The 21,318-nt window shown below is 38.6% G+C and overlaps 1 pseudogene across 1 annotated transcript; it reads right to left on the bottom strand.

Annotated features, from left to right (window-relative positions):
- Positions 1 to 6,513: 6,513 nt before the first annotated feature.
- Positions 6,514 to 10,121, bottom strand: LOC308614030 (centromere protein K-like; annotated as a pseudogene). The gene is made up of 4 exons: positions 9,856 to 10,121; positions 9,718 to 9,765; positions 8,815 to 8,918; positions 6,514 to 6,692 (listed from the first exon to the last, which is right to left on the bottom strand). The product of its transcript is annotated as a centromere protein K-like (transcript).
- Positions 10,122 to 21,318: the final 11,197 nt, after the last annotated feature.

Raw genomic sequence — 21,318 nt, forward strand, 5'->3', positions numbered from 1 at the left:
TAGTATCTTCTCTTTCTGCCTCAGGACACCTTCTAACTGACAGGGCAGAGACATCCCATGATTTGCCTGGTGGGGAAGCTCACAAGTTCTGGGAGTGGTGTATATCCAAAGATGGTTACGATATCCCAACCGTGCAAGGCTCTTCTGACAGGATCACCTTCATGCATGACTGGATCTGACTCAAAGCCAGTGGAACCGGAACTAGCACTGCAAGTTGTATTTGTGAAGGATTCTGAAGCACCCAGGTTTAAGAAAATTGACATCAAGCAGGTGAACCGAGTTTGACCTGAGGCTTACTCAGGAATCAGTAAGGAAACAGGTGCATGCTTTAATATGCTTGTAAAACGCATGTCCTGAAGGAGTTGTAGACCCTCCCGGAGAATGTTGCTGCAGAGTAAGCTGGGAATAATTTTCTGTTTGCAGTCAAGAAGAGTCTTCCTTCTATTAGTCTAAGGAGAGCCCGACTGATTATTAAGGTAAGCAACAGTGATGCAGAATCCTAAAGCATGGGGTTTAATTGTAATACAGATGATGTGCAGGATCAGTTTTTCCAAGTCATCCTGTAGTTAAGGGGCTCCAGCCAGAGAGATGAGCTGAACTTCTAGGGAAGTGAGTAACCCAGGGCTTGGTAAAAGACATGTATGTTCAGCCCTTGGCCTGTGATCATGTTAGGACTCAGAACCTGCTTCCATTTTCTGGTCAAGTGACCAAGGCTGATAAGAAGGTAGGCACAGCCATCCAGACCAACTCACAGTGGTCCTCCTTGGCACATTAAAACCGTTGCACTTTTGAGCAGAACCTAGGATTATTGGGGTTTGAGTACAACAGAGGATGTGAATGGAACCAGTACCAGCCAACATCTATTGAGTACTTGTTCTGTATTGGTCACTTGTTCTTGCTCTCCATGGAATATTCCATTTTACAGATGATAAAAATGTCATACAGGGAATTCCCTGGCGGTCCAGTGGTTGGGACTCCACTTCCACTGCAGCGGGCCTGGGTTCAATCCCTGGTTGGGGAACTAAGATCCCACAAGCCGCACAGTGCGGCCAAAAAAAAAAAAAAAAAAAAAGTCATACAAAGAGGCTAAGTGCCTTATTCAGGCCTACACGCAAGTGAAGAAATAGAAGATGCATGACTCTCCTAAAACTACTGGGTATCCCTTCCCAATCTTGACCTCCTCTTCCAACAGAGGTAAATCCTCCATGCTGTTCTTTATAATTTTATCCCTTGTGATTACATATTTAAGCTATAGGAATACAGTTGATATAGTTTTGCCTGCTCTTAACTGTATATATTTTGTCTTTTTTCACTTAATATTATGTTTTCAGTGTTCATCCATTTATTTGTAACTACAGTTTTTCATTTTCATCTCCAGATAGTATTCTATCATTATCCATCTGTATCTATCACCACTATACCTATATCTCATACCACTATATATGTATAGATGTGTATATATACATTATGAATACTTATGAATATTTGTGTGTACATAGTAATGTTAAATATATGTATATATGTATGAATGATACCATTATATCTATATCCCACAGTAGATGTGCCCCTTCTATACCTGACTATTGTTTGGGTCATATGAAGTCTGCAGTTTTCACCAACACTGTTGCCATGAATATCTAAATATGTGTATCCTTAGACCCTAGCACTTAAATGTAAGAGTAAACCAGACACGTTCACTTAGCAATGTGAAAACTGACAAATGACGATTGTTATTAGATACCTACATGTCCAGCAGGAGGTTTTGGTGAGGATTGAGGCCTCTGGTTTAGTTATGGTGATTTTCTGGCTACTTAAATACAAATTCCATTAGTTCCACCTATCTCTTTATTAGACTGTGAGAACAATAATGGCAAAATTCATATGATTATTTTCTTGGTTGACTTAAACAGGATTCTGTGTATGAAAGCTTATACTGAAGTTATTCAGGATTGAGGCAGGAAAAGCTAAAATTTCAACCTCTTTTTTCTTTTCATCTATGCCTCTAAGCATATGGTACACATGTTAGTTATTTGTCTATAAAGAGCTCTTGGGAGAAAGACATTTTCCAGTGTTTTATGTAAATCACAGAAGAAGTATCTGTATGCCTACAGATTTTGTAATTCTTCGATTCTCAAAATTAGGATTGCTAGCTCCCCTTGTGTACCTTCCACACTCTACTGGCTCCACATCCCCTTTCCTCTGCTACCATTCCTGCAAATGTACTCTATGAAACTTCCAATATTGTACTCTTGGAGTCTTCCTTTCTGTATTAATTTTTCCAAATCATTTAGAAGGACGTTTGAGAGAGGAGTGGGGCTAGAAACTGTAATCCACGTGAAAGTAATGGTGCCTCAGCATGATAAACCAAATGTGGCAAAATATTTAAAATTAGTGAATCTGGGTAAAGAGTAAATGAGAATTCTTTTTAATATTCTTGCAATTTCCATGTGTTAAGATTGTTTCAAAATGAAAGTTAAATAATAGCATGGGTATACCCATTTGTTTAAAATTTAAAAAGATAAAATTTATGTAAACTTATATATGAGTAAAATTCCTCTAGGAGTGTACACAGACACTGGTAACACAGGTGTTGATGTAAGTCTTGGTGTGGCAGTCTGGTAAAGGAACAGGGATCTAAGTATCATCCAAACTAACATACTTCTGAAAGAAGGGGCTATTCATAATCATTCCAGGATAACGGTTGTAAACTGAGTCTTTACGAGGCAGATAGAGATATATGGTCATCAGAGGTTAAAAGCAGACTTATCACTGTATGTCGTTTTGTGCATTTGATTTTTTTAAAAAATATTTATTTATTTATTTATTTATTTTTGCTGCAACGGGTCTTGTTGCGGCATGCGGACTTCTTAGTTGCTCATGCATGAGGGATCTAGTTCCCCAACCAGGGATCGAACCTGGGCCCCCTGCATTGGAAGCATGGAGTCTTACCCACTGGACCACCAGGAAAGTCTCACATTTGATCTTTTTAAACTATGTGAACATATTAGCTATTCAAATACATAAAAATAGCATAATTATATAAGGAACCACTTAAATATTCATAAAAATAATAAGCATCAGGAACTGGCTGAATTATTGGAATATCCTTAGAGTTAAGAGAATTAGGTAGATCTGTTCTATGAGTACTCAAAAAGTATAAATCTAAATATCTATACTTGTTTCAGAACCTAACTTTTTCTCACAATAGAAAAACCTTTTATACAGTACAAATACTTTTATACTTACATAACTAATACATACATATTCTACGTATTTAAAATTTTTTAAACAAATGGGTGTAAGTACTCACTTGGGCAACACATGTATTAAATACATGGGTATACTCTAATCATACTATTTTTATTTTACTTTTATTTGGAAACAACCTTAAAATTATAGAAATTACAAGAATATTATTAAGAACTCTAATTTACCCTTTACCCAGATTCACTAATTTTAAATATTTTGCCACATTTCATTTGTCATGTCCCCCTTTCCCACTATGTGTAAACTTTTTTGTTTGTTCTGGCCAATTTGAGAGACTGTTGCAGACATCATGCCACGTATGCATATATTCTTCCTAAGAACAGGGATGTACATTTATATACCCACAGTACAGTTATTAATTCAGGAACTTTAACATTTATGCAATTCTTTAATCTACAGTCTATATTCCAGTTTCTTCAGCTACCCTAATAATTTTCTTTATAGCATTTTTTTTTTTCTGTTACAAATCTAGTTTAGGACTATAGATCTAATCAAGCTGCCATGCCTTTTTAAGATTATCTTTAATCTGGAATGGTTCCCTAGCCTTCTTTGATTTTCATGTGGTTATTATTTTTGAAGCATACAAGCCAGGTATTTTATAGAATGCCCTCTGTGTAGGTCTGTCTGAAGTGTCTTCAAGACTGTGTCACCTTGGCAGAGAAATATGCCAAGGAATCTTTGAAGGAAGAAGATGAATCAGATGATGATAACATGTAACAGTTACTTCATTTACTTCTATTTTAAATTTCTAATACAGTTCCATGTAACTGTTTAGCCCTTTGGATTATTACATACCCACTGACTAATTTTCAATAAATTTTTGTCTTGTAATTATTAAAAAAAAAAAGTTGCCAAGCTTTATTTAAGTTGCAATCATGATGCCTTTTTGGTTTGCAAGAAACAACTTTTTACTATCATAGTCCAAAATGATGTTTTATAACTACATCATTCCTTCAGTATTTTGTAGTTGACATTCTATAAGAAAGGACTTTTCTCCCCCATCCTCCCATCTTGCCCCCCACTCATTTCTTACAATGTGGAAAGGTATTTAGAAGCTAAAGTCTCAGTACTACTAATAGATTATTGCTTTTAGGTCCTTTCAGATATATAGACATAGCTATGTATATAACTATAACTATATATAGTATATATAACTATACGTAGTTGTATATAAGTATATATAAACATATAAAACTCTGTATGGGGTTGTGTATTTTTTTCAAGTATTTATAATGTGTTCAATCCCAATTCAGTCCCACAGGATTTTTCCTTGCCTTCTTCCATTCCCTATTTGTATCACCTCCTTCCACATTGACAACCCTCTCTCCCAGTGTTGTCTTCTCTCCTCCTCTTTCTCCCCTTCCTTTCCTCTTCTCCATTCCCCTTCCCTCCCACTGGTTGTCAGGCTGGAGGAGCACAATGCATGCATCAAAGATTTAATATCAGGCTTTGAAAATGTCACAGAAAATGAAAACAGGCTTCTGGAAAGTGAGAAGGGCTTGATCCAAGAGGAAGAGGAATAATTGTAGGCACCCAGAGCCTCGAGTGACCTTGGCTCAGGGGCAGCTGCAGGGACCCTGTACCACCCTCGCGATGGTGGCAGCCTATTTGCCTGAGCCTTGCGTGGCAGAAGAAGCCTCAGACCCTGGGCTGAGTCCCAGCCAACCTTCCTTGATGCTGCCACACAGTTTCCTATGAAAGTCATTTTGACATTTTCTTCCAAGCTATGTCCAACATTTCTTTTTCTGTTGGATAGTGAACACGAGGTCTGGGTTCAAGCAGTGATTTTTCTGTCAGTATCAGAATCTGCAACAGGAGAAAAATCATATTTTTCAAGTAAAGAAAACAAATTTCAAGTTTGCCTAAAGAAGAGAATGAAAAACCTACTTCTTTAAGATTGAACTTTGGGGTTCTGAGTAAGGAGGTCTCTGAGTAAATGTTGAATAGGTGACTTACTGGTTTTTAAACTTTCCTTGGTGGAATGGAAAATTATATTGCTTTATGAAAGAGAGGGAAGGATATTTTATGCATAAATATTTTTCTTTTATTGTGCCCATGTCCTTAGTTTAAATTCTTAGAAGATAGATTACTATCTTCATGAATCTATGAATCTATGTCTTGTTATAGTTATACATTATTGGAACTGAGTTTTAACATTTTTAAAAGCTGTTTTGTAATTGAAAGTACATTGCTACAAGCTAATTTTTTAAAATGTATTTTTAGTTATTTTAATTACAATTGCATAGTCTTTGATTACCAGGAACTTCACAATTAGTTTTGCTTCCACTTTGTTGCTTAGTTTTTAAATTAATTAATTAATTTATCTGTCTATCTATCTATTGGCTGTGCCACGTGGCTTGTGGGATCTTAGTTCTCTGACTGGGGATTGAACCCAGGCCCCTGCGGTGAAATCACTGAGTCCTAACCACTGGACTCCCAGGGAATTCCCTGTTTTTGTTTTTAAATTAGAGTGTTTTATTTACAGAAAAGTCACAGAAAAGGATTACAGAAAAGTCCAGAAAAGGATTAATACAATTTTATGAACACAATTTTGTTGGTAATAATTAACAGAATCAAGAGTAGTTTAATATATAATATCATTTGGTATATAATAAACATTAAAATAGTTTTCATTTTATGAAAGTTTATAAGTTTATCCATTAGTTTTCATGCTAACTCTATCCATTAGTATTTTATATTCCATTTTTAAACAAATCTAAAACTAAGGCAGTATACATGAAACAGATTTGATAAATATTTTAAAGTTTTGCTATCTTCTGTATCAGATACTACTTTAATTTTAGAACCATCTTCAAATAAAATGGTCTGTCCATTATAATTCCTAAATGAATGAGTTAAGCATCAAATGGATGTCAAAATACGTAAAAGAAATTGTCATAAAATTTAAATGGAAAATATTACATTAGCAATAACATAAATTAACAAAGAATTTTTAAAGAGTATTGCATGAAGTAAGGTACATTAAATGTTTTGTAATGATTAGGTCTAGAATATTTTTCACTTTCATTCTCGTTCATATAGTTTAAAACACTAAAACACTGACTTGAATGAAAGAGGACTATATTAAAATGAATAAGATTGTAGCATATGCCATTTTAAGAATAAAAGAAAGATGAAGTGCTTTGATTTTATGTTCTCCATTCAAGTAGTCTTCAGTGTTTCTGTTATCTTTGAATAACAAAAAGGATTCTTTAAGTACTGTGTGGAAAAAAAAAGACCATCTTTTTACTCATAGAAGAATTCTAATCTTATTTGGATTGAATCTTCTAGATGTTTCAAGGCAATTCCTTTAAGTAATAGCAGTTCATTATAAGGTGGCCAAAAGTAATCACTAATTTTGACATATGGATCATGTGGGACATCAAATAATCTATTTATATGAATCTCTAACATTTCATGTAATGCTATCAGTTATGCAGTTATTTTTTAATGTTTTTCTTTTTTTCTCCATATTTTTATCATTTTTAATTTCTTTTTAATTAATTTTCAAAAATTTTTTGAAGTATATTTGCTGTATAATACTGTATGTTACAGGTGTACAATATAGTGATTCACAGTTTTTAAATGCTATGCCTTATTTATGGTTATAAAATATTGGCTCTATTCCCTGTGTTGTGCAATATATCCTTGTAGCTTACTTTATCAATAATAGTTTGTGCCTCTTAATCCGATACTCCTATATTGCCTCTCCGCCCTTCATTTTCCTCACTGGTAACCACTAGTTTGTTCTCTGTATCTGTGAGTCTGCTGCTTTTTCTTGTTGTTGTTATATTCACTAACATTGTACTTTTTAGGTTCCACATATAAGTGATATCATACAGTATTTGTCTTTCTCTGTCTTATTTGACTTAGCATAATACTCTCCAAGTCTATCCATGTTGCTGCAAATGGTAAAATTTTGTTCTTGTCCATGTATATATGGAACAAAATATATGTTCCATATATACATACAATGGAATATTACTCAGCCTCTTTATCCATTCATTTGTTGATGGACACTTAGGTTGCTTCTATATCTTGACTGTTTTAAGTAATGCTGCTATGAACATTGCAGTGCATGTATCTTTTATAATTAGTGTTTTTGTTTTCTTATGGATATATACCCCGGAGTGGAATTGCTGGGACATATGTTAGTACTATTTTTAGGTTTTTTTGAGAAACCTCCAAACTGTTTTTCACAGTGGCTGTACCAATTTACATTCATACTGACATTGTATGAGGGTTTTCTTTTTCAAGTCCTGGCTAACATTTTTTATTTGTGGGTTTTTTTGTTTTTTGTTTTTTTTGTATTTTAGCTGCACCACATGGCATGAAGGATTGTTCCGCAACAAGGGACTGAACCCAGACCTCTGCAGTGAAAGAGCCAAATCCTAACCATTAGGCCACCAGGGAACTCCCTTATTTGTGCTATTTTTGATGATAGCCATTCTGACAGCTATGAGGTGATACCTTTTGACGTGCATTTCCCTGATGATTAGCAATGTTGAGCATCTTCTCATGTGCCTGTTCGCCATCTGTATGTCCTCTTTGGAAAATTGTCTATTCAGGTCTTCTGCCCATTTTTTAATCAGAAGGAGAAATTAAGGAAGCAGTCCCGTTTACCATCACATCAAAAAGAATAAAATACCTAAAAATAAGCCTACCTAAGGGATCAAAATATCTGTACTTGGAAAACTATAAGGCACTGATGAAAGAAATTGAAGACAGCACAAACATGGAAAGATATACTGTGTGATTGGACTGGAAGAATCAATATTGTTAAAATGACCACATTACTGAAGGAAATCTACAGATTCAATGAAATCCCTATCAAAATACCATGGGTGGGACTTCCCTGGTGGTCCAGCAGTTAAGACTCCGTGCTTTCAATGCAGGGGGCCCAGGTTCGATCCCTGGTCAGGGAACTAGATCCCACATGCCACAACTAAGGGCCTGCATGATGCAACTAAAATGATCCCGCATGCCACAACTAAGAATCCAGCACGCCACAGTGAAGATTCTTCCTGCTGCAACTAAGGCCTGGCACAGCCAAATAAATAAATTAATAAATATATATTTTTAAATGCCATGGGGGCTTCCCTGGTGGCTCAGTGCTTGAGAGTCCACCAGCCGATGCAGGGGACATGGGTTCGTGCCCTGGTCCCACATGCCACAGAGTGGCTGGGCCTGTGAGCCATGGCCACTGAGCCTGAGCATCCGGAGCCTGTGCTCCACAACGGGAGAGGCCACAATGGTGAGAGGCCCATGTACCACAAAAAAAAAAAAAAAAAAAAAATGCCATGGGTATTTTTTACAGAACTAGAACAAATAATTTTAAAATTTACATGGAAACACAAAAGACCCCAACTACCAAAGCAATTTTGAGAAAGGACAGTTTTGGAAGAATCAGGCTTCTTGACTTCAGGCTATACACAAAGCTACGGTAATCAAACGGTATGGTACTGGCATAAAAACAGACACATAGGTCAATGGAACAGAATAGAAAGCCCAGAATTAAACCCAGGCGCTTATGCTCAATTAATCTACAGCAAAGGAGGCAAGAATAGACAATGTTTTTCTTTTTCAATTTTCTATCAGTTACAGGAAAATGGTCTTCTCAAAACTCACCCAAGGTAATCAAGAGTTTCTCCCTAAATTATTTTTTTAAACATCTTTATTGGAGTATAATTGCTTTACAATGTTGTGTTAGTTTCTGCTGTATAATAAAGTGAATCAGCTATATGTATACATATATCCCCATATCCCCTCCCTCTTGTGTCTCCCTCCCACCCTCCCTATCCCACCCCTCTAGGTGGTCACAAAGCACTGAGCTGATCTCCCTGTGCTATGTGGCTGCTTCCCACTAGCTATCTATTTTACATTTGGTAGTGTATATATGTCAGTGCTACTCTCTCACTTCATCCCAGCTTACCATTCCCCCTCCCCGTGTCCTCAAGTCCATTCTCTATGTCTGCATCTTTATTCCTGTCCTGCCCCTAGGTTCATCAGAACCTTTTTTTTTTTTTTTAAGATTCTATATATATGTGTGTTAGCGTATGGTATATTTTTTCTCTTTCTGACTTACTTCACTCTGTATGACTGACTCTAGGTCCATCCACCTCACTACAAATATCTAAATTTCGTTTCTTTTTATGGCTGAGTAATATTCCATTGTATATATGTGCCACATCTTCTTTACCCATTCATCTGTCAATGAACACTTAGGTTGCTTCCATGTCCTGGCTACTGTAAATAGTGCTGCAATGAACACTGTGCTACATGACTCATTTTGAATTATGGTTTTCTCAGGGTATATGCCCAGTAATGGGATTGCTGGGTCATATGATAGTTCTATTTTTAGTTTTTTAAGGAACCTCCATACTGTTCTCCATAGTGGCTGTATCAATTTACATTCCCACCAACAGTGTGAGAGGGTTCTCTTTTCTCCACACCCTTAATTCTTTTATATTAAGCATTTTTGTTTTCAGCTTATTAAAGGTTCACAATTCAGAAAAAAAGTCACTATGTGATGTTTCATTGTTTACTATATTAAGAGATTTAAGTATCTGTTGCTGTTCATCCAGCCACTATTTTTTCTTTATCTTTTCATTCTTTGACATTACCATTCTAGACAGTACCATTTCTAGATCATGTCTTAATTTTTGGAACTCTTCTTTTCCTAATGTTACCAGAACATCTTCATTCAGTGGGATTAATTTAGGAGTTCCTTTCTGCCACTGACTAATTCCAATGGTGGTCAAACATTTCACCGACATAATTAATGATAACTGAGCATTTGAATCAGTGAATGTCTCAGTTCCAGCAAGCAATGTTTTATTCTGACATTCTTCCATATCATTTCATATTTCTTCACCTTCTTTGGTAAGTTCTTCTTCAATATCTCTAGTGTCTTCCACATCTGTAGTACAGTCTGTATCTTGCTGATTCAGTGACTCGCGCTTATGATTTTCTTAGCCTTATGATAATTTTAAAAGTGTTGGGACCTTGGGCAATCCCTTAAACCAGTGGTCCCCAGCATTTTGGCACCAGGGACTGGTTTCATGGAAGACAGTTTTCCCACAGACCGGGGTGGTAAGGAGGATGGTTCAGGATGGTTCAGGCGCTAATGTGAGAGATGGGGAGCAGCAGAAGCTTCATCTGTTGTGTGGCCTGGTTCCTAACAGCGGGAGGTTGGGGACCCCTTCCTTATACTATCTGTGCATGAGTTTCTTTATCACTCTATTCAGAGAATGTGCTAGAGAATAAAGGAGTACTTGAAGGGAAGCCCTCAAGTTAATCAGTTTCCTCAGTTCCCTACCACTTTGTCTTTCCCTCTTAACAGGTGGGTTTCTGGAGCTGTCATTGGTGCAGGAGCTAGATAAGAGTGGCACTTGAGGCCTGGCTGGACTTTGGGTATTAAGGTTTCTGCAATTCCCAATTCCAGCACATAGGAAGTTTTCCCCCATACCACCAAGCAATTCTCTAGGTGTCCTGCAATTCAACTCAATTCTGATATTATCTATCCAGTGATAGCATCAGATTCTACAGGTTAAGGACTCAGTCCCACAGAACTGCTCCCTTCTGCTTCAAATATCAATCACAAGTTTAGGTTTTCACCTGTGTCTCTGATCAACTGGTTAAAAATCAGAGGCTCCTACGATCCCCTCCTTGGGTTCAATTAATTTGCTAGAATGGCTCACAGGACTTAGGAAACCAATTTACTCACTAGATTATCAGTTTATTGCAAAGGATATTAAGAGTTAGGAATCAGCAGCGATAGGAACAGATACCTAGAATAAGGTCCTGAACAAAGGAACTTCTATCCCCATGGAGTTTGGGTCCAGCACTGTGGCGTATGGAAGCGTTCTAGTTCACAAACCAGGAAATTTTAGAAACCCCATCCTTTCGTTTTTTTATGGAGTCTTCATTATATAGGCATGATTGATTAAATCATTGGCCACTGGAGATTGATTTTAATTTCAGCTCCTCTCCCCTCCTCAGAGGTCTGGGGATGGGACTGAAAGTTCCAGCTCTCTTATCAGTTGGTTATCTTGGCAACCAAGCCAGCCCCCACCCTTCCCTACCTTCCAAGGTCACCTTATTAACATAACAAAAGATACCTTTTTCAGTCTCAGCACCAGAAATTCCAAGGGTTTTAGGAGCTCTGTGCCAGAAAGAGGGACCAAATATATACTTCTTATTCTAAGTTGCAGTATCCAGTTCCCGAGTGTTGCAGGAAAGAAAGTGGGGCCAGAGAGAATGGTAACATCCCAGGTCACATCCAAGTCCCTGGGATAGCCACCGAGTGCGGGTTCTTGGCTTCACACAGGAAAGAATTAAAGAGCAAGCCATAGTAAGGTGAAAGAAGGTTTATTTAGGGAGATACATACTCCATAGATTGTGGGCCATCTCAGAAGGGGAGAGGCACTAGGATACAGGGTTGTCAGTTTTTGCAGGGGTGGGTAATTTCATAGGCTAATGAATGGGAGGATTATTCCAACTAGGGGCGGGGATTTCTAGGAATTGGGCTACCACCTGCTTTTTGGTCTTTTACAGTCATTGGCCTCAGAACTGTCATGGTGCCTGTGGGTGTGTCCTTTAGCTGATATATTACAATGAGCATATACTGAGACTCAAATTCTAGTGGAAGTCAATCATCCACCATCTTTGACCTAGTTGGTTCTAACCAGTTTATGTCATGTTCTCAATGGCTATCATTCTTTTAAAGGTTGTGCCCTGCCCCTTTCCTATCTTACCAGCAGTAAGGGGTCTCTCCTTCAGGGCTGGGGCTCCATATCCTGTGTACTGCCAGGAAGCCCCAGTGGCAAGTTGCAACCATTATGGCACTCTCCTCAGCCCACCATTTACCACCACAGAGCCACTGCTTCTGTTTTTTAGTTTTGCCTGTTGGCCCTCCTCTCCTAAGCCCCTGTCTATACTAGCAATGATGCCAGATATACTAAATGGTTTCTAGTTTATTTCAGTCTTCTTCTTTGTTAATTATACGGTGCCTCCCAGCAGTAAGAGTCAATGATTCCATAATGTTGATTGAACGTTTACTTTTTGTCAGCCCATTTGTGGAATTGTTGGCAAAACAGCTATGACTCTTGTGGGGAGCTAGTTTGGAAAAGAGACAGGGCAAACAATCAGACAACCTGCTGTCTACGAGAGGACAATGAGCTAAGTGCCTGGTGTTTAGGAGCCTAGTGGAGGGTGATCAGGAAGAGATTCTTAGGAAAGACAATAATTGGGTTGGGGCTCAGGGGTAAGCCTGTGGTTTGGAAATAGAGGGATTTGATGGAAGTTCACAGACAACGAAACTGAACACATCAGAGGCATTGCCAAAAAGCAAAAGACCTGCCTCACAAACATGGAGAGAGAAGGGAGAGCAAACGTTTGGGATTTAACATGTGTATGAGCCCCATAGGGCAGAGGGAACATGGCATGCATTGAAGGATTTTTATCAGTGTTGTTCTCTGGTGAGATATGGTAAGTCTACAGGATAATTGGAGAAACAGAAAGAATGGATCATAGAGATACATTTGGGACTGATTCAAACTGTACTCATTTATATTGAGTGTCAGCAAAGTACAACCTGTAGCCAAATCCAGACCTCTGCCTTGTATGTATAAGGCTTGTGAAATAAAATTGGTTTTTATATTTTTAAGTAGTTGAGAAAAATCAGAGTACTATTTCTTCAAATTTCAGTGTCCATAGTAAAGTTTTATTGGAATACAGTCATGCAAATTTGTTTACACATTTGTCTATGGCTGCTTTCACACTACAGCAGCAAAGTTGAGTAGTTGCTACAGAGACCTATATCTCTTAAGGCTTAAAATATTTACAGCTCTTTACAGAAAAGGATTACTAACCTGTAATTTACAGAATTAAACTATTTTTGTTGAATGCCCATGTCAAGGCAGGCTATCAGTTATTCATGTATATGTTGTAGGGGATCACAAGTTAAGAAGACAAGAGCCCTTTAATTTTAGAGCTTCCATTTTGATGGAAGTTAAATTTTACTTAATAGGTGGGTTTATTTGAAATCTAGATAGAAATACTGGCATACGGAATGTGCTTTATGTTATGGCATCTCTGCCTCTGAAAACCTCCTGAGAGACTTCCTGAAGGTCATGCTGTCCAAACTGAGACAAAGATGGAGAGAAGTTAGAGGCAGAGGCAAGAGTCTGAGCTGAAATTCGGATGTGATAGGACCATGGAGGAATGGGGAGTGTTTCTGTTACCAGATTCGTCGACTGAACCCATGCTGGGGTCCTAGCCTGGCTGAGACCGCTTGTCTCAGCCAGGGAGGTTCTTTTTCTGATCGGATCCACACAGTCAATAATGAAACTGATGCTGAGACTGAACAGCAGTGGCCAAAGAATGGAGAAGCTGGAACCTAGTTCACAAATCAACTTCTCAACCCAATTCAGGCAGAGACAACAAATATATAGGAGAGTCAAAATAAAAGGGAGGGTTTTGGAAAGAGTGGGAGGGATATTCATGAGTTATCTGAGACAGGTGTGTGGTTTGGACCCAAAACTGACGCAACTCTCCTTTTTAGTCCTTGTGTGGAATTTTCTGGTTGTTGTCGTGGCAGTCATCAACTGTTCTGGTGCTGGTGGGTGTGTCATTTAGCTAATGTGTTAGTGTGAGTGTATAAGGAGGCTCAAGGTCTACTGGAGGTTGAATCTTCTGCCATCTTGGGCCTAGTTGGTTCCAACCAGTTCTTGTCATTTTTTCTCTATGCAGCTTCCTCCTGAAACTTAGATTAAGTGTAATTGGTTTCCATTTGAGAGAGTGGCAGGGGTATGATTCTTGGGCAACAACCTTGGTAACATTTCTTGTCTTGTTTGTGAAGTGGAAAGCATTTTTGGAACAGGGTAGGGAAGGGAGAGGAGACAATGAAGGATCCCAAGGAGAATGACCCATGCCAAGTCATCTGGATTGGAGATCTCTTTGCTCTAAACATGTCATTTCTAGCATGTGTGGCCTATTTGGAGTAAACACAATCAAGGGAGGTTCTAAACAGGAGAGCTTTCAGTGCAATGGTATCTGAAACGTTGCCCTCAAATAAGGTTAGGTATTAGAAAGCTCTTCCTGCTTTTGAGAAAAGTGAACTCTGGGTGTTCACTCTTTGGGACTAAGGCAAAGAAGTATTATAAATTGTGTGGCTTATATTCTTTCTCCTTTTTGCAGCCTTCCTGCTCCTTCCCACTGAAGATTCCCATGAGTGGCCTCTGAATTGTGTAATTAATGAACCTCTTGCTGAAATATACACTTACTTATATTCCATGATTTTGTGTAAAACTTGTCTTTAAGAATCAGGGACAGCTTAACATGCCCTTTGGCATCAAGATCTGGGAGGCCAAGTTTGGTGTCTTATAAACTTTCAGGGAACCCAGATTCCTGATATCTGGTAAGAAGGGTGGTGCTGAAATGTGAAGGTGTTGGGAACCAGAGTTTCAGTGGAGGGGAGATGGATTTTGATCATAGTGCACATTTGGACCAACGGACTAATGATGGTTGGGGCCAGGGTAGTGGGGACCAAAGAAATATTTTACTTATTTTAAATTATCAATAGAATTTATTGTTGATACAAACATTAATTAAATATATTTTACCAATAACTTATAAAGCAATTGATAGAACCAAAACAATTTCCCTGGAAAGGTATAATACTGACTTTTTTTGTGTTTTTAAAAAATTTGCATCTGGACTTGCTTTTCATGAATGTAATAATTTGCTTACTCATCATAATGCTAGGCACTATTTTCTCTTTATTGTGGTAAAATTCATGTTACATAAAATTTACCATTTAAAGGTACAGCTCAGTGGCATTGTGTGTCACATTGTTCGGCAATCATCAACCATACATCTCCAGAGCTCTTGCAAAACTGAAATGGTACCCACTAAACACAATTCCCCATTACTCCCTATTCCCAGCCCCTAGCAATGACCATTCTACTTTCTGTCTCTATGAATCTGACTCCTCTAGGTATCTCATGTAAGTAGAATCATACAATATTTGTTCTTTGTTCTCTGGCATATTTCACTCACATAATGGTCTGACATTTCATCCATGTTGTAGCTATGTGTCAGAATTTTCTTCCTTTCCAAGGTTGAATAATATTCCCTTGTATGTACATACCACATGTACGAACCACATATGGTATTTCTGTTTTGTTTTGTTTTTTTCCGCAGAAATAGCATAGAGATGAATCCATAGCAGATGCACCATTTTACCTTCCCAAGGGCAAGGCACAAGGGTTCCAGTTTCTCTACATCCTTGCCAACACTTGTCTTTTTTTGTTTGGTTTTTGTTTTGTTTTGTTTTGTTTTGTTTGCGGTACGCGGGCCTCTCACTGCTGCGGCCTCTCCCGTTGCGGAGCACAGGCTCCGGACGCACGGGTTCAGCGGCCATGGCTCACGGGCCCAGCCGCTCTGCGGCATGTAGGATCTTCCCGGGCCGGGGCACGAAGCCGTGTCCCCTGCATCGGCAGGTGGACTCCCAACCACTGTGCCACCAGGGAAGGCCATTTTTATTTTATTTTATTTTTAATATAATAGATATCCTAATGGGTGTAAAGTGGTATCTTGTTGTATACTGATTTTTACTGATTGGTATATCTTCTTTGGAGAAATGTCTGTTCAAGTTCTTTCCCCATTTCTTAATCAGGTTGCTTTGTTGAGTTGTAGGAGTTCTTTATATGTTTTGGATATCAGTTTATAAGATTGCAAATATTTTCTTCTATTCTGTGGGTTGCTTTCTTCACTCTGTTGATTTGGTACATAGAAGTTTTTAATTTTGATATACTCAAGTTAATCTATTTGTCTTTTGTTTCCTGTGCTTTTGGTGTCATATTCAAGAAATTGTTGTCAAATCTAATATTACAAAGCATTTCTCAATGCTTTCTAAGAGATTTATAGTTTTAGCTTCTAAGTTTAGGTCTTTGATCCATTATGAGTTAATTTTTGTGTATGATGTAAGGTAAGGGCCCAACTTCATTTTTTTTTTTTTGTTTTTGCATGTGGATTTCCAATTTTCCCTGCACCATGTGTTGAAAAGACTGTCCTTTTCCTATTGAATGGTCTTTGCACCCTTGTTGAAATAATTTGACCTATATGCAAAGGTTTATTTCTTGGCACTCTATTCCATTGGTCTATATGGTTTGCATTCTTCTTTAAAAATATTTTTTAGGCTTTACATTTCAAAATCAACATTCCTAGTACAGCATATAGGAATAAATACAGTGGGAAAGATTTTTTCAAGTTTTATTCAGAAATAATTGCCATACATCTCTTTATAAGTTTAAGATGTTATAGCATGATGGTTTCATTTACATATATTGTGAAACGAAGATTTTTAAAAATATTTATTTATTTATTTGGCTGCTCTGGGTCTTAGTTGCAGCATGTGGGATCTTAGTTGCGGCATGCGCGATCTAGCTCCCTGATCAGGGATGAACCTAGACCCCCTGCATTGGGAGCATGGAGTGTTAACCACTGGATCACCAGGGAAGTCCCTGCAAGGAAGATTGTTAATTACGCTATTCTGACTAGGAATCCCTGACAACTTTTGTGATGTAAGTCAGGTGACTAACATAGAGATCGGCAAACTTTTTCTCTAAAGGGCCAATTTATTGGAGAGACAGAGATTTATTTTGAGAAATTGACTCATGTGATTGTGGAGGCTGGCAAATCCAAAATCTGCAGGGTAAACTAGCAGGTTGGAGACCCAGGGAAGGGTTGATGTTATAGCTTGAGTCCAAAGGCCATCTGCTGGCAGAATTCTATCCTTCTTAGGGTACCTCAGTCTGCTTTTGCTTAAGACCTTCAGCTGATACAATGAGACTTACCTACATTATGGAGAATAATCAGCTTGACTCTAAGTCTACTGATTTAAATGTTAATCCCATCTGAAGAATATTTTCACAGCAACATACAGGTAGTGTATGTATACAGGTAGTGTTTGACTAAATATCTGGGTACTGTGTCCTAGTCAATTTGACACATAAAATTACCCACCCAGTCAGATAGTAAATATTTTTGGCTTTGTGGACCAAATAATTTCTACTGTGTAGGGGAGGAAAAAGCTTTCCTCAATCTTCCCCCTGGCTGGGTCTGAAAATTAAACTGACAAAGGCATGCAAATTTATTTATGACTTAAAAAAATTTTTTTTTGGCAGCACCGCGGGGCTTGCTGTATCCTAGTGCCCTGACCCGGGATGGAACCCCGGATCCTCGGCATTGAAAGCATGGAGTCCAAACCACTGGACTGCCAGGGAATTCCCCATGCAAATTTATTTAATGTGAGTTTTGTGTGACACGGGAGCCTTCATTTCTAAGGAAATTAACACCTGTAGAAACAGACCTTCAGTATTTTTATGCTAGGTTTGATGAGGAATAGGCAGTTGTGTAGAAATATGATAGGTCAGAGAGGATGAGTTTAGTGTAGAAAACTGGGGGAAATTTATTAAAACCTGTTTGTTCTGATTCTTCTTGGCATCCTTTTGTCTTTGGAAATAAGGATGGTCCTTTCCCCAGGGTATAAGGGAGGGCGTATCTCACATGAGCCTTTTATGACTTGTTTCAGAGGAAGAGGGTTGTGAGAAGATCAAAGTGACCTTCCTGCTTCTGCCATTTTCTCAAACACCTTGAGCTTAAAATATTCAATATGCCAAGGTGCCGTATGTTGGGGTACTATGCCCTTAACCCCATCAGTTGTAACTACTCAACTGTGCAGCTGTAACCATAGGTAATATGTAAACAAATGTACAAAGCTGCTGGGGGATAATAGAAAAAATATATATCAGTCTCTACTCCCAGTTCCTGGCATAGAACTCCTAAAACCTTTTAAATTTCCTAAGTAATAAGAACACTAGCAGCATCTCTTTTTCTAATATTTGGTCTTTGACCTCATCCTTGTCACAGGGCTTCTAAATCCCTTGTAAATTCCTACATGATAAGAACACTTGGAGCATCTTCTATTCTAATGAGGTGACTCTGGGTGGGCTCCTGGGTGGCTCCTGGTCACCAGAAAGACAAAGCCATGCTTAGAAGCTTGGAATCGGTCAGCCCCACCCCTCACCTCTCCTTAATAATTGACCATGCCTACGTGAGGAAGCTACCATAAAAATCCCCAAAGTACAGTGTTCCAAGAGCTTCTAGGTTGGTGAACATATCAATGTACTGGGAGGGTAATGCACCCCAGGTTCATGGGACAAAACCTCCTATGCTTGGGACCTCCCAGACCTCACCATAAGTATCTCTTCATCAGGCTATTCAGCTGTATCATTTATCATATCCTCTAATAAATCAGCAAATGTAAGTAAAATTTTCCCTAAGTTCTGTGAGTTGCTCTAGCAAATTAATTGAACCTGAAGTGGGAGGAGGTTATAGGAACCTCCAGTTTGTAGCCAAGCCAGAGTGTCAACTGGAAAAAAAAAAAAAAAAAAGCACAACCTAAAAGTTGAGAATTATGTTTTATTCAGCAGATTTTCTGAGGACTTAAGCCCAGAAGACAGCCCCTCAGATAGTTCTGAAGTACTGTTCCCCAGAGGTAAAGGAGGAGCCAAGATATATAGAAATTTTTGCAAAAAACAAACAAAAACTCCCCCAAAACCAGGTAGTGGGAACGTTAAAAGACTACTGTTAATTAAAGAAAAACCAGCTATCTCAAGTTAATGAAGTTAACGCTTTTCTTTGTTTGGGAAGATGCAAGAATTTGGGGTCATTGAAATCATTCCTTTGATATGCACCTTAACCATCTAGGGCCATCATCCTGTTTTTCTCCATCCTGAATCCCCTCAGGGTGCACAGTTGGGGGCGACTGCTGTGGCTGATGGCTTCATGGTGGCAACATCCTTTGTTTACTGATATGGCAGTCTACATTCTCTGTCCACAGAAGTGGGTAACCTGGGGACATGTTCCTTGCATTTGGAATCTGATGTGGGGTGGGAGCAGTCTTGTGGGACTGAACTATGGGATCTGACCTGTGGGATCACACTATATCGAGGTGGTTAGTGTTAGAATTGAGTTAACTTGTAAGACACCCAGCTGGAATAATGGATAATTTGCTTGTTGTAGAGAAAACCCCACACACATTTGGTGACAAAAGTGTCAGAAGTGAAGTATTGTATGTGAGTCTGGTAATTGTGTAAGGCTAAAGGAGAAACACACAGGAGTTAGGGACCTGGATTTATCCCTACTCAGGGAAAGCCTGGGTTTTTCTTTTTCTTTTTGTAATAAATTTATTTATTTATTTATTTATTTTGGCTGCATTGGGTCTTTGTTGCTGCGCACGGGCTTTCTCTGGTTGCGGCGAGCAGGGGCTACTTCGTAGCGGTGAGCAGACTTCTCATTGTGGTGGCTTCTCTTGTGGAGCACGGGCTTTAGGCGCACGGGCTCAGTAGTTGTGGTTCGCGGGCTCTAGAGCACAGGCTCAGTAGCTGTGGCACAGGGGCTTAGTTGCTCCGCGGCATGTGGGATCTTCCCGTACCAGGGCTCGAAACCGTGTCTCCTGCATTGCCAGGCGATTCTTAACCACTGTGCCACCAGGGAAGCCCGTGCTTGGGTTTTTCTATTCAGGTATGTTCTGCATGTACTTTATTCCTGTATACTGTAATTTGAACTTCATATAATTTTCATGTGTCACAAAATAGTCTTTCTTTTGATTCCCTCCCAAGTATTTAAAAAATGCATAGGCTGTAGGTGGGATTTGATGTAGTTATCTGAGAGTTTAGAGAATTCTTGTCCCAAAGCCTGGAGACACAGTGAAAATGTGTGCAAAATTTGTAGATGGAAGAGTTTCTTTTTATTCCTTGTGTCCTGTTTGACCATTTTCTAGAGGAGTAGGTACTTTCTTCCTCTGTTCAGCCTCTTCCTGAGTTGGTCCTGGGATTTTCCAAGAAGGATGCTAATAGGATAATCTCCCTCCTGCAGTTCCCAGGGTTGGGGAGGGATCCTGCAGCAAAGATTTCTCTCTCCTATTCAGCTTTCTTGTGAACCAATTGTGCATGTAGTGAAAGACTGCCACCCAGTGCCTTAAGCAAGGAGCCTAAGGGGGCAGTTTGGGGGCTTTTGTGCTGTTTTCTCTTTTTGCCCAGCTCTCTGCTTGGGCTTGAGGTTCATATATGTGGATTTGTACACATCCTTTGTGGAATAAAAATTATAAGGAAGAGAGCCATTACCCCTACGAGACAGTCATTACAGCATACGGTAGTGGTTAAGAGCAGAGGCACAGGAACCAGGGTGCTGGGCTTGAATCTGGGTTCAACCACCTGTGAACTGTGTGACTTTTGAGTATGGTTCTTCACTGCTCTGGGTCTGTTTCCTAATCTGTAAAAGGGTTGGAGATTGGAAATAACGTATATGGTTGTTATTTGGACTAGTGTTAAAGTACTTCCTAATGACTGGGCATCCTTGCACTGTTTTTCTTTGAGGTTCCCTTTTCCTTATTGATTTCTGTAAGTTCTTGATGTAGTGGGTAGATAATTGATTCATTATCTAAGTATATAGCAAATATATAGTATATATAGTTCTCTTGTCTTTTTTCTTTTAACTTTGTTTATTGTGTCTTTTGCCAGACAAGTTTCCTTGAACAACTTTTTCTGTACCCTTTACTTTTTATTTCATACAGTTCATAATTTCGAATTACAGGAAAAAATCTTTTAAATTAGAATTACAGAGAATTTTTCAGTGGGATGTCTCCCTTCTACCCTTGTCTGTGCGCCTTCTTCTCCTTTATAGGCGGCCATGTTAGGATATTTTTGTATATCATTTTCTGATCAGTTTTATTACCTTAATCAACTTTAATTTCAGAGTAGTTTTATATTTACATAATTATTTTGAAGGTAGTACAGAGAGTTCCCCCGTACCTCATACATATATTCCCCTATTATCAATGTCTTTCTTACATTAACATCATATATTTGCTACAATAATGAACCAATATTGGTACATTATTATTAACAGAAGTTCATACTTTATTCATGTGCTCAGTTTCTCCATAATGTCCAGGATCTCATTCAGGATAATACATTTAGTACT

Source organism: Mesoplodon bidens, assembly GCF_964165515.1.
Source record: "Mesoplodon bidens genome assembly, chromosome: 3".
NCBI lineage: Eukaryota > Metazoa > Chordata > Mammalia > Artiodactyla > Ziphiidae > Mesoplodon > Mesoplodon bidens.